At 36.6% G+C, this 13,986-nt stretch overlaps 1 protein-coding gene across 2 annotated transcripts in view; it reads right to left on the reverse strand.

Moving 5' to 3' along the window:
• Positions 1-13,986, reverse strand: part of LOC124639645 (coronin-1C-A) — a 28,102-nt gene that overhangs the window by 11,768 nt on the left and 2,348 nt on the right. The window lies entirely within an intron of this gene.

The raw sequence follows: 13,986 nt of genomic DNA on the forward strand, positions 1-13,986 counted from the left end.
CATAAACTGACGTTTAAAAGTTTTTGTGGTAAGACGGTATATGTTTACGAGCATATAAATAATTGTCTTGTCGCAGTTTATTATGTATATCTTACAAGCATTTTAGCATTTGTTATATGTATGAAAAGATATATGAGAGCGTCGAGGACGCATCTACAAAATATGATGATGGTCCCGAAAATCTAGACTAAGCCTAGATGACCAAACTTAGCATTTGATTTAGCCGTTTTCATTAAATTGCGTTATTTTTTTGCACTTTGCAAAACACTGTCATCGATTCGCAGATCGGATCTATTCGTGTGTAGACTTCTTCAAGGAGAAACCTTGCAATTTAAGGTAGTATCCATTACAGATGACAGAATGGAACCAGGACATTCAGAATCATATATTTTTCGATTTTATATATTATTCTGATATTTAATTCTGACAGTTGTGGTCAACAGCTCTATATTTTACGTCCAAAAGCTTATACAAAATGTCATATGAAAGCGTAAATCGCTAGTTTTCAGACAACATTGTATAAATAGGAATTCTTAACACTGGATGACCAGAGTAAATAGGTTACGAAAGTGTGAATATTTTTAGTTTATTTCTTGTAGTAACAGAATATGCTATGTTGTGACAAAGGAAACAAATATAAGCTGTCGCTTTTTACAATGTAAAAATGTTTGTGCACGAGCTAGCCATATTTTGTTGGTTTGTTTATCCTTCGTCACACAGGGATTCACCGTAAAAATTAATTTCGTCATTTTTTATCAGTATAGCATTGAATGAGATATTATAAGGTTATCAGGAGGATCGATTGTATGAGGACGATATTGCAGTAAAAGGATTCAGTCAGACGTATATTCGTATAGGGTCTTTCAAATGCGGGCCACTAATCTGCAAAGCTTCTTAGGGGGTCTTTACTTTTCAAAAATAGAGATCGGTTAATGCTAATCTTTCTTGGTATCCAACAGTATCATCTAAATGCATCGTAGAAACGCAAAATCAATATAATCTCCAATCTTCAGTTTCAGGTGTACCACATTACATCACAGCGTAACATTTGATCAAACGTTTGGCCGAATATTTATGCGATTCGCCGTGTTCCGAGTAGATGGCAGCGCGCCAAACGGCCATTATTATTACAGTGCGAATTCCCCAAGTGTTCCGGAGTGCCACTGTGTCACACCGGCCGGGGGCTAATGGTACTGAATGGCCGTTTGGCACATTAAGCCAGTAATTATTCAGAACCGTGTCAATTTTGTGTTGTTTTCATGTACGCGATAATTTGAGTGTCAACTCTGGAACGTGCTCATCCATATTTGAAGTAGTAATATGTAAATATAGTTCCTCACGATGTCAGTAAATCCAGAATAACTTCTATACTTCGGTTATGAGGAATGTTTTGCAGTTACCAATTTACGATCCGTCCGTTGTTTTGTTGTCCATGCGATAAAGTCGCGCGGTGCTAGTCTAATTTGGCAACAGTCGGAACGACTCCAGTTATTCGATACGATGTTGTCCGGAGTTTAGTTCACAGAGAAGGAGCGGAGTGTTGGGTTACTGCGATACAAAAGAGTTTGAGGTTCCTATTACAAACCCAATTTAGAATGAGATTTGAGCGAGATACCACACTTTAGGACAGATGTTACTCCAACAGCAGGCCAAATGTCATATAGGGTGTATAAAAGTGAACCAAGTGGACCTCAAATTCATTCCCAAAACAAGATTCCCATTAATGAACCTTCTAGAATACCCCAGTTTGGTCTTTTGAAGTCTTTTTATGGCCTCAAAGATGCCAATTTTCCAAAAATAAACCACGTATATATAAAACAATCAAACGTCTGATTTATCGTCACAGGTAGGACACAGGTGTGATTGAGACGCGCAAATGTGTTCGTTAAACACGTGGGCTTGTCGCACTGACATCTGATTGATGTTCTTCTTCTGGCTACTTGTAAAGAGGAAATGCCCAGTCTGAATGAGGTCAGGTTTTTGCAATGGGTTAAGAATCTTGAATGCTTGGAAGAGAGCACTTGAAATAAATTCAGTGAAAGCCCTAAGTTCCAAAGCATTTATCCACTGCAGAAATATTTGGGGAAGTTGGTGCAATTTTTAGAATTCAAAATGTTGAATGTAGCCTCCTAATATGGTTTTCAATTATAGTTTCGCTTATTAGTTTTCCCCAGGATTCTTTTATTTATCGCTAATCAGTGCTTTCATCTTGGGACGATACAACAAAGAGATGTTGATTTCCTTGCGAGTTTCCAAGACCCGAATTGTTCATTCTCCAGTTCCTATCTATTTTGGGCCACAGTTCCGTGAAGGTAAACTACGAAATCCACACTCCATGCAATACCTGTGCATCAGAATCCTGCTCGTGTAACACATGCTTGCACACGTCGCTACGCTTTTCTCGGCGCGCGTAGGCGGGCCCTCGATTTCCGTCTGCCGAATTATTACCCAATACACAAACATACATAAATAGATTTCTTAAATAATAACAGCTAATTATAGAACGTTCGAACATAGTTTTGTACGTGAATTTGGTTCGACGTGTGGTATGCATGTGCTATTCTTTTGGTATATCAAGGGCGAATTTTTAGCTGGTGTTGCTGTCCGGATTTTTTTCGTGGCTTTGATGAGCCAAATTGATAGTGGATCACCATTCACAAATGAACCAATAAGTGTTTCAATTTCAACTGTCTTTAATATGCAAAAATCTTCGTCATACGCTTCTTCTTCGGCCACAATATTCATTTCAGCGTCCTTCTGAATGTGGGGGTGTGTATATTCGTATATCTAAAACATTCTGGCAATTTCTGTTATTGTAAAAGCCGGCTTGTAAAACGTTCGCTGCAGCATTGTTTTTGTATTGTACATTTTTGTGATAACATCATTCAGTGGAAACAAACGACCCACGCGTCGCATCTGCATCGTAAATTTGGCGAATTGGTCACCAACATTGGATTAACCAACGAATTGATGTATCAAATCATGATGTACTAATAATAACATGTAGTACAATGTTTGTAATGCCTAAATATAGGATAGGATGCTCATAAAGAGTTGTGTGATAGCCAAAAAACTGCCATTACTCACGGCAAATCAATGCGTCTTGTATGGTACGCGTCGATAAGTTCGTACGAATAAGTCTGCATCATCGATGCGTTGAAGAATATATTTTTGTATTCATTGTGCTGGCGTGTGTAATGATTAATGCAACACTGAAAGTTTTGCACGCCAAAGAATCTACTCTTCATTTGTCTTGCATGTATAAAATACAAAATTAGACGTAGATTCACGAAGATATATGAGGCCATATTTCTCCTTCTTTTACTAATATAAATCAACGCAGTTTTAACTATCCTTCGCAAAACATTTGCTGAACTTTTGAAGGTTACTTCTAACTTCTTATCCACAGAATATTTAATTAGGACTACTCATTAACTTTTCTATTTCCTCCACAACAGGACCCTATTACAAAAAATATCTATACTTCGGCCGTTCAGAGAATGCGTTCCTGACACCTATCAGTTAGTCACGACTAGTGATGGGCACAACATAACACTGAGTTCGTTACCGTTCCTTCAAAATGAACCGCCGCATTATTTTAAGATTATTTTCGTTTTAAATTGGCGGAATCATTTGTTTTATATTTTAGTTATTTAAGTGGAAACCAAAAAAAGGTAATATTCATATAATAAAATTGTTTTATTTATTCTTTGTTACAAGTACATTGAATTGAATGTGCGAACAGAATATTAATCAGACTCCGATTTGCTTGAGGAGGTGGTGTCTTCATCATCATCTTCGCCTACATGTATAATTATATTATTATCAATAACAGAATCAATCCTGATATCTCGGTCTAACAAAAGCCGGGTAATCAAATAAAAACAGATCGAAAACACTTGAAAAACGTGGTCTATGCGCACGAAACGACAACGGACGACTGTTTTAGCGTCACAAAATGGCGGCCCATAACGCCATTTGGGGTTACCATTTTTATAGTTCGGCCATTCAGAGAATGCGTTCCTGACACGTCGCGATTGAACTGACGACGTAACTTTGCAATGGCGTTGCAGTTACGATAAAAATATTTTTGCTGGTTGTTTACCGTTTTAACAATTGAGGAGCATTAAAACAACATTATTATATCAATAATCAATGAATGTAGTTACGTCGTCAGTTCAATCGCGACGTGTCAGGAACGCATTCTCTGAATGGCCGAACTATAATCTAAGTATAAAAATGCGGTTTGGTCATAGTTTTATTTTTATATTTCATAAACGTTATAATTAAGTCTTATAGTCCATTATTTTCCAATTCTTAAAAAGAAAATCAAAACGTATTATTTTATATTATAACTGTATAAGAACAGATTACGATACTTGCCTGTTATTTTTAGCACAGCACTACAAAATATAAACCGCTGACATAACCTTGTAATAGCGCAGTATAGATTTAGAAAAATATTGTTTACCAAGTTATTTGACACTCAGTTTGGCACAAAATTATAACATTCATTGATTATTGATATAATAATGTTGTTTTAATGCTCCTCAATTGTTAAAACGGTAAACAACCAGCAAAAATATTTTTATCGTAACTGCAACGCCATTGCAAAGTTACGTCGTCAGTTCAATCGCGACGTGTCAGGAACGCATTCTCTGAATGGCCGAACTATAAAACATCCGTTTTTGCTGTTATCTCTTATTTCCGTCCGCTATCCTCAATCATCACAACTGCAGACAAACAGACGAACAGAAGAGCTATGATTACTGAACGGAACTCCTAATCAGAAAGCCGTCTATCCACGTCCAGTCCTGACCTTGTGTAGCATGACCTAATGCACGGGAATAGAGATTGTGAATGGAGATCATAATAATATGTGACAAGATCTATTACTACGACTGTTGGTGGGTAGAACAGTGTGTGGAAATGTACTGGTTTAAAAATTTAAGAAGGTTTAAAAAAAGTTAAGAAAGACCAGAATAATTGGGGGGATTCATATAAAAATAAGCATTAATGTTATGGATCAAGCCTGCAGGAGTTTCTCTCTTGAGAAATTAGCTTCAAAAACAAGGAAACTATGTACCCCTTAGTTCTGTAACTGAATTAACTCTTTGGGGTATAATCTACGTTTAAATGACTTTATTAGAACCTAAAGCTCCTGCGCCTTTTACAGGATTGTAAATTTAGACTCAGACATGAGACAGGTACGTACAATATCTGTCTGTATTTTTTTTTTTCAAAAATGGGTCACAGTTACACCCACTTTTCTTAGCTTATAAATAAGATCTATTAAAGCAACATAAATTCAGGCACTCCATTTAGCGTCCCAGTTTATTGATTTATAGTAATTAACTAAAATTTACGACATTTCGCTGTGGTAATATTTAGTCAGCCGTTTCTAGGAATACTATATTTAGGTCAACGTGTGATAATTAATTCTTGGAACATCTTTATCGAGTTCCAGAATTAATTTTGAGCTACACGGCTAAAACAGAATTATTGTTCTGGACATTTTCGTTCAATTACATAACTTCTCAACTAAAAACCTACAGTCAGAATAATATATAACATAGCAAAAGTAAAGAAAAGCTTCTTTATAGCTTAAGACCAGTAACTAAGAGACTTCGACCTATTCTTGATAAATCTACACCTTCAGAAAAGCGTTATGTATCCAGTAAAACCGTCTATAATTAAATCTATAAGTTAGCTTCTGCAGTACTTTCTTCACTCCCTTAGCACCAAAAAAAAACGTGAGAACCACAGAGCAGTGTGAGAAACTGCGTCGGATCTATTTTCCGTGCGCATACGCAATGTGGGACGCGTTTAATTTACGTGTTTTGTTTATAGACATGTCCAGTGGTTTCCACACGAACTTGACACGTTGGCCTACGGGTGTTTAGTTGTAACAGTGAAGGTGTCATTGTTGCTATGCCATCACTCTATACGGAAAAAGCTTCCGAAGTAGGGCAATTGTGTATTTTTTCTGTAGGTGTGGACTTCAATTCCCAAATGGACTGCATGCTAGATGTTTGCAGAACTCACAATAAAGGGCTACATTTTGTAACATTAATTCTTACGTCTTAATTATTTTTAATCAAATAATGAGTAATCACTGTATGGGCTCTAACCCATTTTTTTTTGTTTCTGCCGACCCATCTACCGAGCTATACTGTGTGCGGTAAATAAATTGTCCATCTTACTACCTACCTATTTTTTAATTTAATATGGGATAAAGGAGCGTAGCAGAGGAATAGACTGGGACAATTTGAAGTTTACAATGCCTATATTTAGGTTTATAAGTAACTAGCTTTTGCCCGCGACTTCTTTCGCGTAGAATAGTAACTTCCGGTAGATTTTTGGTTTGACCAATAGGTGGCGCTATATGTCCGGAATAAATTTTATTTTTATATTTTTTTGTAATAAAAACTATCCTATGTCCTTTCTCAAGTTTCAAACTATATCTGTACCAAATTTCACACAAATCGATTCAGTAGTTTAGGCGCGAAGAAAAGACAGACAGACAGACAGACAGACAGACAGAAAGACAGACAAAGTTACTTAAGAAGAGGTAGCAGAACTCCTTCGAAGAATATTTCGAGTTATTACGCTGCGGCTAAAAGGACCAATAATCGTGTAGGTGTAGGGCTGCTCAAGTTCAAGGGTTGAGGAGGTCAGATAGGCAGTTGCTCCACGTAACACACCGGACCTTAACTGCATGCGGTGAGACTGGAAACCGACCCCACCATAGGAAAAGGCTAAGCAGATGATGAAGACCTATATAATATAACAGTATAAAACGACCACACAAATAAACAATATCTAAACAGCATGTTATTGTTATTACTGTTTGTAGCATTGTTTAGGATTAGGGCATGCAATACCGGTTAACCGGTTTCGTTTTTACCGGTAAATCGCCCATTTTTGCGGGTTTTAAATTACCGGTAAAAATAATATGAAACCGGTAATTTACCGGTTTTTACGTTTTTCTGATAAAATATAGCAATTGTTCATTTAACGTCAAATCTTTGTTTTGTAGCCTGAATATAATGTAATGTTGCATACATTACGTATTGTAAGAGTGTTATAGTTGCTGTTTTTTAGAAAAGTAAACTTGTGTGTCCTTAACTATCTCTAGGTTAGATACAAATCTTCTTTCTCATCTTAATTTATAAAATCTAAACAAATTGTATTCATTCAGTTATTCTGTTTTTCCTCATAGCTGTCAGCTCATACTAGGTACAAATGTAGCTAATGCTTATTTTACCTACTCTATGACCTTACTGAGCAAGGGCTTTTACTTCACCACCATGCGGACTGCTCTGAGGTGGAGCACACAGTCCAGGTGTGCACTGCCTGGGAAGGGTACCGCCGTGTTGTCGTCGAGGCAATAGGCAGCGGCGACCTTTCGCGTCCTTCCCTGGTTCAAGCCATGGTCCGGAGCTAGACGGAATGGGAAGCCGTCGCCCCTTCTGCGAAGCAGTCATGCTCGAGAAGGAGACGGCGGAGCGACTGCGAGTAGCACCTCTCATCCCAGCCGCTGTAGTGGACCAGGAAGACACCACGGGCGCCAAGGGTCGAGAGACGACTCCCGGCCACCGTAGGCGTCGGTCTGTGGGCGGTGAGTTCGAGTGGCTCATCGTTCCACCGTCTGCATAGACAACAGACCCGTGTCAGCGGCGCGCGTTGTTCCACGGGCTCCTCAGGGAGATGTCAGCAAACCCAGTGGGGCCCAGCAGGGCCAAGGCCTGCCGGGGCCGCGGGATTGTTCGAAAGAGTTACCGCTACCCTGGTCCATAAAACGCCTACTAAAAAACATGGGTATTAGACAGAAAGAGTCTGTCATTTGATGATTTACCATAAAAAAGGGCTTTCCCTTCAATGAAAAATATATTTTTTACGGTAATTCTTAGCGTTTATCCCGTCTTGTGACGGGGTCGGCTTTCCGTATCTTCCTTCTTCCACTTCGCTCTATCCTCCTGAATAGACATCTTCCTCTTCGAGTTCGCAGATTTTCATGTCATTACGACACTCAACCACCACGGTTTCGGCCTGCCTTTGCGCCTTTGACCGGGTATATTGAGATTGAGTATCACATTCACACTGCCGGTGTCCTCAGGTGTCACTCCTTTTTAATGTCCGTACCATCGCAGCCGTTTCTCTTGCATTTTGTCGGCGACATCGCGTACGGATGGTACTGACATGTTTTTTGTTACGGCCCACGACACAAAAAAACGTTTACCACCTTATACTTTGCATATTTATTTAGTTTTTGCTTTAAGACTACCCAATCTTATTGTTATAATATCACATTTTTAAAAAATTACAAAAATTACCGTTTTACCGGTTTACCGGTAAAAATATTTTTATTACCGAATTTTTACCGGTAATTTTTGTTTTACCGAATTTGCATGCCCTATTTAGGATATTGCCTAACCATTGCTCCCGCTGAAGGCCGGAGATTGCGTCTTATCTGTTAGATAACGATACGAGCACAACGTGCAACGTCAAGTTAAGGCGAGGAATTGGTCAACAATAATTCCATAACCGGCACGCGCATCTAAGGCGCCAAAAGGGGTCGGAGCGTCTGAGCGGGGCGAGGATAACAATACGCGCGCTAGCTTATAACTAAAAGTCGTAAGCGACAAAATGGTTTTGTAATTTTATTATTTAGAAATGATAATTTGATAAAAATTCCTTCTACAATTTTAAAGAGTACGTACATACTCAACTACGAAAAAAGTTAAGAGGCTTAAATCGGTCCCGTATGCCCATAATATGTGAATCTCTTTTTAAAAAGAGGTATGTTTGATATATTTTTCTCTGTTATAAAAGTTACCTAATCATGTTTCTACGTCTAACAAAATAAGGTTTATATCATGAACTTTCAGGTAACCAAGTTGTATTTTGATCCGTTTTGTATTTACTGAGAAAAATTGAAATCCTTGGCGCCAAAAATTCCAATTCGTCCTCTTAAGGGAAATTACGATTTGTTGCACTGTTTGGTATTTATCTTAGAGACCGTTATCTAGTGAGAAATAGGAATTTAACATCCTGGATATGCGTATATTTTTGATTGAACATTGATAAGGACTTTTGTAACTTAGGCTTAGTAGTGTTTTTTTTTTTGTAATATTGATGATAACCCTATTCAGCAATACAAGAACGTGTTCCTTAAAACGAGAGCTTGAATTAATTTCCAACCAAAACTGGGCGACTTCAAGCGAAGAATAACCATAGAGGACCTTCTAAGATCATTCATACTCCTTCTTTTCAGAATTAAGCTCAATGAAAATACTACCTACTCCTAAAATAAATACAAATTACTTGCTCTTTTAACTGAAATCATACCTTGGCACATACACCATACATAGAACATAACAGACACACAGACAACAACTTCATTCATCAGAACCTAATGATCCCTACCATCAATAGCTCTGTAAACGGCGTGTGAAATCGAGACCTGATGTTAATTGTAGGTAGCTGATAAATGAGACTTGTAATGCGATGTAAATGACGTGTTCTGTATCGGTTATCGCAAAGCATTATGCACCATCGGGAGATATGGTATCGAATGCGTTCGTGCGTATGTAAGGATTGAATTAGGTTCGTGTGTTTTGAGGACTATTTTGGGAAATACTTTTGCAACTGTTACATTTCTGGTAAAAGAAGTTTGTCTTTTGACTAACGTGGAATTCCTGACATCGAAAAGTCTTAGGTCAAATATATTCCTACGTCGAAAATTGTTAGGAAATTCATCAGGGGTCGGCCTTTTCGCAACTATGTTCGGGTAGACGTCATGTCTAATGCAGCTGAGTACCAGTATTTGACTAACAACCCAATGCCTCTTGGTAAGACTGGTTATCAGACTGTCTGGCTTAAAGGCTGCTAAAGTCCAAATTATGTTCTCATTAAAGATCCTTTCGAAACACAGAGAATTCATTTATGGTAAGATGGACTCAAGATCGACCCGAACTTAGCCACGAGCTTCATTCACTCACACAAAAGACAGAAAAAGAGGTAAAAATAAGGAAACGTCACATCGCTTATATCAATTAGATGACACAGCGTCGAGGCATGCGTCAGTTAGTAAACATTCACACCGCAGGTTTTTGTCAGCCCATTGTCGACCACCATTGTTTCCTTTACTATCTGTAGGACTTTATATATAGTATTGTCATGTAGGCCATTGGTCCTTTGAACTCAAGGAAAAATATTTCAAAGTTGGTATGTTAAAAGAATATTATGTTATGATTGAGCATTGTTTCACACGTGTGTAAAGTCGACCAATGGACTGAAATTAACTGGAATCCAAGTAAAAGGTCGACTACGATACTCTTTTTGAATATGCAAAAATCCTTTTTATACATATTTCGTAAAAAATATAAGTTCTGGAACTCCGTTAAATTACTTTTTGGATTGTCATCAATATAAGATCGGATCCAAGCAGCAAATCTTAGGACGAAAGAAGAAAAACATTCAAAGAAAGAAAGAATACTTCAATACATCTGTGACACATACACAACATTACACACAAGCCTTACACGACATCATAACACAACAATAGTTGCATAAAAACTTAAACCAATAACCTATTACAACACCTCGACATACACTTGCCATTCCCATGCTCAATAGTTTTTGCTAGATGCGTTTGCGCATTGTTTGGTACCATTGTTTAGCCATATCTGTTGCACAATGAGCGTTATCTGTCGCCTCGCATTGTTCGATTGATAAAAATGAGTTTGTAAAGAAGGCTGTGTAGGTTCGGTTGATAAGACTGGCTGGTTTTTGAGGGTCGGTTTTTGAATTTGGAAGACTGGGAATTTAGGGCGTGTATCATGTTCTGAATATTAGAGAAGAACAGAAAAGGGAGCTTTTGGTTCGGCTGATTTATCGTAATAAAAAACACGGAAAAACACGTCTAAAAATACACAAAACTTGCTAATTTTAGTACTTCAGTAAAAACAGATAATCTCAGAATAAAAATAAAGGACCATTTTTTTTATACATCTGTCTATTATACTTATAGTCTGTAACAGTCACAAAGACATCCAACTGTACCATTCAAGTAGATAATAACAAAATACACGTAAATAAGGAAAAACAATTTATCCTAATCCATAAGTAAATAACGGAATTAGTACAAATTACTCATGGATGCTTGTTTATACTGTGATAACTATACAAACTTCTTGTTCCTACATAGTTACAGATAATAATACGTAGGTAGGGTAAATACGCCAAATGTCGGCCTCCCCCCAAACTTCGGCCGTCTGTACATTTTCAGCTTGCATTCATTCAAAAGGTAATTAAGTGTTAGTTTTGCTCCTCGAATTGCAACCTTGGTTTATACTCTATACGTACAAATCGTTACTATCCGATTCTGTCACTTACTCTTCTCATACTGAGCGTCAGTAGCGATTGCGCCGTTGAAACATCAAATTCGCACGTAAAGTAGCTTACTCGAAGTGAATACTCACATTTTGGGGATTGATATTAGAACGATAAAACATTTATTTATTTTTGTTTTAAGCTTGATTATCACTAATGGGTTATTTTTACTATATTTTAAGATAGTTTTTTCAGCGTTTTGCGTATATTTTTCAAGGAAAAATAGGAGGCCGCCATTAGGACAACAGTTTTGACTTAAAACCGGAGTCTCGGCCGTGGCCGACTTAAAGCAAATGCAGTCTATTTTATAAATTCCTATTGTACTAATTCCGTTGGCTTAACAAGAGAATTTGCAAAGCTTATAGGCAAATAGATCTATTTTACGTTTAATAGCCAAATAACGGCCGGGCTGATATTAGTTGAATCTCGAGAAATAAGGTACAAGAAATAGGGGCCGACATTAGAATCGTAAATAATCGTAATGTCGACCAGCCTCGAACTCAAGCGCCACTATACAGGCTGATGAAAAAATACTTTTATATTTTTTCATTTTCTCAAAATGAAATAGTTTATTTATTATAATTCATTATATCGTTTAGGAGTTAAGTTTAAATGTAGGAGTTGACAGTATTGTAGGCATGTTTATGGTAGCTTTATAGTTTGATACTTGCTATCTATTAAACCGTTCTTATTAGCTTAAAAAATATAAATGGTTGGTCGTGAATACGACTTTTTTTGTTTAGGGGAAACAAAAAAATATTTTACTATAAATTAGACAAATACAATTACAAATGTATACTTAGTATTATATTATAATTCTGCTAAAATAAATCATGTTAATAATATTTGTCACTGCCTTAATTTAAAACAGCCTATACCCGGCCGACATTTGGAAAAAACGCGACCGACCTTGGGCCGTGAATGGCCGACTTTAGGGTTTTTCTGTTCTCGACGCATCTAAGCCTTATTACTTTTTTCTTTTCGTAGAAATATCAATCTTATGCCTATAAACATGACATAGATTAATCAAACTATCCAAAACCGCATCAGAAACTATCTTTCGTTGGAAACTGACGGTGCTATAGCGAACCGCAATCAGAAAATCGCTAAGGGGGCCGACATTTGGCGTATTTACCCTATTGTAAAATGTGACATTAGAAAAATAACCTTTAGAACTGAGACGTGATAAATGAGGAATTTCTTGAGTGAACAAAGATTAGCTAATTACCTAAGTATGGTGTACTTTGTTTATACAGAGTTAAAATTGAGATAATTTGTTTGTATTAAGCCAGATATTTTCTTGGGCACAAACTACGAATTTTATGTATATTTTTTTCTAAGGAACTTTAAAAATGTTGATTATTTTTTTATTGTTCTACCAATGGCATTTATATAAATAGAATATATGCTATTTTAAAACTTTACAGATCTTCTTTTTTATAAAATAAAAATAAACATAGATTTTTTTTTACATGATTTTTATGTTATGAAATACATCTCATACACTTTAGTGGCAGAATAGCTGCTTGAGCTAAAAAAAAATAGAATAATAAAAAATATATATATATACAGTATTCCGCCACTGTCTATGTTTCTGAGTCACCAGACTATCTACACGTACAGTTAAAAACTCAACAATCTTTATTACACTTATTATCATAATACAGACACAGATAGACTGAATGTATTACAGTCATTATGCACTAATTTGCGATCTATTAACATTCGTAATTAAAACGGTACAAATTAATTGCTTTAAATGGCATTATCATGCTCCTAATGGAATTAGCAGATGTATTTTAAGAAATTGAATTATTTAATATGTGCTATATGTTTGCCTTTCCTTAAATCTATCTGTTGGCAATAAATTCTAAAACTGGAGCATGGACATTCATGCGGTTTTCACCGAAATATAGAGTGTAGTACCCGAGCTTAGCATAAATCAATCATCCATACGTTTAAGGATACTCTAAAGTGAATGAAATAATTGTATTCACTGACTAATAATAATAGTGAGAATTTAAACAATTAATCAACCGCAATAGACTGCAGTATGTGTAATACTAAAATTAGGAGTGGTCAGGAAACAACACATAGACAATAAAGAGATAAGATAATATAACATCCTCTTTTATTCATAAAATTATGACCATCTGTATGTCCAGGATCTGATAAGCCTAATAATGTCATCCGCTTAATTTTATCAAAGCTATCGGCTATTTCCAGTGAAGTTGCATTAAAAGTCTAATTCTAGATTTATTCAATAACCAGCTTTCACCAGTAGTTCCACATAAGGAAGCTACTGCAGGCATCTAGATAAAATATGTCATCATGTCTTATAGTGAGACTACACTTTGTCAGCCCAATATACTGCCACAGCGAGAGCCTATATCTAGGTACCCTATATATAGGTCTGTTATTTTGGTGTACAACTAACATTACTGACAAGTTTTACCATTTAATTTTGATGAAGATATCATCACCAAATTCTCTAATATAGATTGCATTTGCGCATTCAACTACAAAGTGAAAATGTCTAGATTTTGACTCCGTTGCAAAGTTTGGCTTGATGGTTAAAACCAGATGTTA

This window comes from Helicoverpa zea, chromosome 19, assembly GCF_022581195.2.
Source record: "Helicoverpa zea isolate HzStark_Cry1AcR chromosome 19, ilHelZeax1.1, whole genome shotgun sequence".
Taxonomy (NCBI): Eukaryota; Metazoa; Arthropoda; class Insecta; order Lepidoptera; family Noctuidae; genus Helicoverpa; species Helicoverpa zea.